Source organism: Talpa europaea (assembly GCF_964194135.1).
Source record: "Talpa europaea genome assembly, chromosome: 6".
Classification (NCBI taxonomy): domain Eukaryota; kingdom Metazoa; phylum Chordata; class Mammalia; order Eulipotyphla; family Talpidae; genus Talpa; species Talpa europaea.
The window spans coordinates 37,158,459-37,164,458 of NC_140072.1; positions in this window are offsets into that span (position 1 = coordinate 37,158,459).

Genomic DNA, 6,000 nt, shown 5'->3' on the forward strand with positions numbered 1-6,000 from the left:
TTTCTTCTTCGAACTTTGCTTCTTTCTCTCTCTCTCTCTCTCTCTCTCTCTCTCTCTCTCTTTCTCTCTCTCTCTCTCTCTATATATATATATATCTCAAACTTGTAGATGTCATCACACTTTACCCATCAATACTTTAGAATCCAAATTGCTTATCAAATTGCGAACAAGTAAATAAACCATAGCTCCAGAAATAAATCTTCAGGCATTTAAAATGTATAACAATTTTTTCTATTGTGAATTTGAATATATTTGGCCTATTTTTCTAATATGTATTTCTTAGTATTTTAGTAAGTAAAATCTGCTAGTGAGTAGATAATATGTCCATTTGAGACCTAAAAATCAAAGTCATTCTTTTTAAACCTTTTTAGAAGCCCAACAACAATAAAAGTCTAATTGTGCTTCATCCATAAGATACTCTACAGCAATGACAAAGAATCAACTGCTGTACAAGAAACACCGTCAGCGAATTTCACAGAAAGGAAGTAGAGCAAGAGTATCTTGGAGATGGTATTCAACTTACATACAGAAATTTCCACAAAATCTTTTTTTTTTTAATTTTTTTTTATAGAGGCATGTTTTTATTTATTTATTTGTTTGTTTGTTTGTTTTGTTTATACATGCACTGGGTACAGTCAGAAGCGCGGGAGGGTGAGAGAATTCACCAGAGCCAGAGTGGGGAGCAGAGCAGGCAGAAGGACCGAAGTACACTGTATACTGCGGAGGGGAGCAGCAGGCGGCAGGAGAGGTCTGCGCGTCATGTGGGACCCTCCTCCGGTGGCCGGGGAGCAGCCGGGGATCGAACCGGCGCAACAGAGGCCGCGGGCAGCTTCGCAACCCAGCGCTCAACCTCTGCGCCACCGGGGAGGCCCTGTCCACAAAATCTTAAGCGTAAAATTTGAGGAATTCTTACATCTGTGTGCCACCATGTACCCAGAGCAAGATAGAGAACATTCCCAGCATCCCCAAATGTCCCCTCCCAGTAAATGCTTTACCCACCACAAGATAACCACTTCGTAGCCTTTAAGAATGTAAATTAGTTTGTCTGTTCTTTTAAGGGTATCCTGAAATAATGTGCTCTTCCGTGTCTGGTTTCTTTGCTACTATATTTGTGTGAAATTCACCCATGTTGTGTTGCATGATAGTACTTTATTCTTTTTTTATGCTGAGAATTTGAATACATCTGGCCTTAATTCACTGAGAAAATTAAACATTTCTGTCCCACCCTCACCTTGTTTCCTGAAGTTTCTAGAGAACTGTTCACCTATGAGTCAGTTGATACAGTCATCCAAAACACAAAAACAAGGACAGGTCTTAAATATTAACGAAGTGAGATAGCTATGTGGTTTATGCATATCACTTCATCACCTCCAATTTGTAAAACCAGATTCCTAAAAGCCTAAACATGTTTCACACACATGCTATAATACCTTCTGAAATCTGTGGGAAAATAAATATTCACATCAAACTTAGAAATGTTTTGAAATTTGAAGCTGAAGCAATATAAATAGTATTAGAACTATCTCACTGGAATGCACAGAAGGTTAAGAGTTGAGGAGCAGGGAAGATCTTATAGGGTCAGATGCAAGAAATATATGACCAGATTTGTGGCAGTTCTTGTTGAAAAATGTCCACAAATTATTTTTGTGGTAGAAAAGAGAGAAGCTAGCACCACCCCCCCTTCCCTTTAAAAGGAATTCAGAGCAGTTTGGTGAGATGGTTTCTGGTCTGCTTGATTAGGTCCAAATGACAGCACCTCAACATCATGACCCTCCTGGGGCTCAGGCAGATGGAATTGCTTATTGGAGGTACATATTTGGCAGAACTGGCATTGGGCCATATTGGGCTGAACCTCCAAGGAACATACCTGGAGAAGTTAAAACTTGGTTCCACCAAAAGCTACATACTCTGTATATTTCACTTTCTGCAACAAGTGTCCTCTCTAAGACAACCTTTTCTCTGTCAAAACTTTTGAACTTGATCAACTTCGGTCCCAAGAACAATTAACTAATGACATTTCAATAAATCAACCAATTCATCTTCCACTCACTGAAATCCACTGTTAACACTTTCTACTCCCAGTAAAGCCCAAGTCACACGGAGCCCCTCTGCAGCCTGGGCCAGCAACCAAAGAACAAACTTCACCTGCCTTCTGCTGCAGGCCCTCCCACAGGCTAACCCACAAGATGATTTTTCTAGCCCAGAATAGTTGCCACCCTCTTCCAAAATGCTTCTCCAGTGCAAATCCACCAAGCTCAAATTCTATGACTGATCTTTAAATAAGCAGAATTTGTTGCTCAGCACCACTCTAAAGGGCAAAGCTTGTGAGTCATAGAGCACATCATCCAATTACAAGCAGGAAACAATGGAAATAGATTCAGGCACATTAAGTAACTTACCCAAGGCCACAGAACTAATGGAATGATAAAGTAGGGTGCAAAGTTGAGTCTGTGCGATCCCCAGTCTTCGTACTTGTTCTCTGCTCTGTAGAAACATCAGATCCTGGAGCTTAAGTCATGAAGCTCAGCAGCCCACCCAAACAGTTTTCTTGAAACCAGTACCCTCCACAGATGGTCACAGTTACTCCTCCTCAGATGGAAACTTCTAATCTTAGAAAGTACCCACAATGAGAAACTTCACTGTCATTTTGAAATCTAAATTCACCTCCCTCTCAGCTCTACTCATTGACCAAATTCCACCTTCGGAGACAACTCAAAAGTCTACCTGGACCTTCCAAAAGACCTGGGAGTTATGTGAACAGTATCTGGATGTCAGAGCCTGACAGCAAGTGTGAGTCTGGCCTTCCTCTCATGCCAGTTGGATGATACATGAGTGGGCAGGTTTTACTGCCTCTGTAGGATTCAGCATGCCAGGTAAAGTGGCTATAGCCTGGCATATGGCACAGGAGGGTTAAATGGCATGTGCCATGTAAGGAGGGCAGCACAGTGCCACAATGAGAGCACACTCACAAATGGTTGTCGTTAGCAAATTATAGAAGATCCAGAAATTCAGGGAGATAAGTAACTTCCTCAAGAACACACATCTGGATGAGCTGAGTGACAGCTCAGAGCTTCTACTGTCTACATTCTGCCCAACTCCTGCTAAAGGCCCATCACTCAGCCTGAGAACTTTCTGTCATAGTCAATAAGTTAGTTAACAGTAGTTATTATACCAGAGGTGTTTGATTTTACCTAATAAAATCAATAAACTTATATGTCCAAATGCATATTACAGAAGTATGTTTAATAACATGTAAACACAAATCACACACACACATTCAAAGCCTACCAGGGAATTCTAATACTTTCATTCACACGACAGCTTAGTGCTAAATGCAAAGAAATATGAGGCAGCTCCTGTTAAAATATGTACCGCAGAACACTTGATGGGTTGTCCACAAATTATTTTTGTGCTAGAAAAGAGTCTTAGCACACCTCTGATGGGGGCCTCCCCGTCCCAAATGCTGGCTCAGATGAAGTTAATCTGACGTCACATGTGATATATCATGTGGACGTCTGGCTCAGTTCATCTAGGTTCTTGAATTTTTGGCCCACAGCTGTTCTTTCATTGTCTTTTTATCCTGGAAAATGTGCCTCCCTAGAATGGCTTGTTATGTGGGAATCACAGAAGGCAGCAGCTTGCCCCAGCCCTGTGTCTGGCATGTACATTTAAGCAGATAAATGTCAAAGAAAAATGAAAGCAATTTTTATTTATACTGTGTGGGGAAATCTCTTATCACAAGAAAACACAGGCTTTAGTCCAATTTTCCACAGACGCCAAAAAAATCTCACCAGGAAAAACTTTTGTTCTACTCTGAGACTAGGGCAACTTTTCTGTTTGCATACTTTCCCTCTCAGTTTTCTCTTAGCTTTCTGATGTCCCAACCAATTTGTTCCCTGATGGTGAGAACACCAATGAAGCCAGGTGACCTGAAATCTTGCTTCCGTTCCTGCTGCTCCAACTGATGTAGTGACAGCACTGTAGACAGTCACTAATCTCCGGTCCTAGTATACCGCGGAGCAGGATTCCACTTCCCCTGATGTGAGGCATGGCCACGCGGCTGGTTAGGGCCACAAAAAGAAAGTGAAAAGGACATGGGTCTATTCCAGAGCCACACATTGCCGAGCTGGCACTAACTTCCTACCCTCTCTTCTTCCTCTGCTACCATGAAACCTGAACCCTCCTGCTAGAAGGCTGAGCTCTGGCACCATCCATGGACTCACTTGGTCTTGCAGGCCTGTTTCTCCTTCTTTTAAGTAAGAGAAACACTTACCTCCCACTTCAGCACTGGTGTCCAGACAATCTGAGTCCAATATATGGCCTCTGTCAGTTCTCTTTTGAAAATGATCTCAAGTGGCTCTGGGGAACCATGAGTGTCTGATATAACTGACTCACGACAATTACATAGCATGAGCAAGAAATAAACTTGTGTTATATTAAACTACTAAGATGATTTAGCTTATAGTCGCAGTATAACTATACCAGAATGCACCACAAGAGAGAAGAATCAGGACATTCTATCTGCCTTCTGTTGCTGTGCAACTACCTTCTACACACTCAGTGACTTAAAACAACACCCACTTATTAGCTCACTTTGCTGTGTGTAGGATTTCTGGGCTCAACTGGATGGAGTCTCTCTACTCAGGATTTCACAGATTGATCTCAAAGCTCAGGGCCCTATGACAAACACATGTGGCTGTGATAGAACTCAGCTTCTGAGGTCCTCACTTTCTTAATAAATCAAGGTCAATCTTAATGCAAAGAGGCCATCCATCATTTCTGTCCTGTGGTACTCTTCACAACACGGCAGCTTGTTTCTTCAAAGCCTATGACAAAAGAAGATGCTTCTCATGGTCTTCCTTTTGACTACCTTCACGTCAACTGATGGGGACCTAAATTACACCTGCCATTTTCCTTCACCTTTGCCATTTGAGGTCATCTAATTGTGGGAGTGACAGAGCATCATATTCATATAGCCCCCTCTCATTCAGGGGGAGGGGATTATTGAAGGACATGAATTCAGTGGGATCTTAGAGTTTTGCCTCCAAAAGATATTTAAGAAAACATTCCAATGCATTTAGCTCTAGAAAATTGAGGCTCCATCTAAAACTTTACATTAACTTTTTTCCTTGCTCCTAAATGAAAGAAACTTGTCTTGAATATTCTAAAGTCTTGTAACTCAAAGTATGGCCATAGCCCAGCAGCATGAACACCACTTAAAACAAATGCAAAATCTCAGCCTCTACCTCATATGAGGAAATCAGAACCATCTGCATATTATCAAATTCCTAGATGACTTGAGGGGCATTTATCTTTAGGACTGGTTTATCTTTGATTTAAGCAGTAGATGCCTACATGTAGTGAGAACAGAGATAATATTTAATCTCTGTGGTTTCTAACATTTTGCTGCCTGAACCTTATAATCTGGTGACAATGATGGTAAAGATGATGGTGGTGGTGATGCTGAGGGTGGTTAAGTTAGGCAGCACTTGAACTTTTACTGTATGCCAGGAACTGGGAAAAGTCTGGCACCTAATTCTTCCAACATTTTATGAACGACCTACTATTATTTTCATTTTAGACATGAAGACCTTAAGGCTTACAGAAATTAAATAATTCCTCCAAGGAAGCACAAATAGAAGTGATGGGGCCAGGATTTGACTCTTCCCCCCTTAACTTTGGGGTTAGGGCACCATATTGTCAGGAATTGTCAAATCACAGACTTGGGATCATGGGTCAACTCAACTTGTGAATATGCATTATTCATCTAGAATGTTAGCATTATTTTTCATTGAATGTCTTTTCTGAGGAAGGTGCTTATTCTGCTTGGCTCGAGGCCCTATCACTCACAGCCTCACAGACTTGACTTACTGCATTGCCCCTGAATACACTAAGCTTTGAATTCCCAGTTAAGTCCAAGTATTCTTAAATTTCCTCTTATCATTTCATGAAACATTTGGGAAGCATGAATAATCTCCAGAGATTCTTAAAATCAGCAAA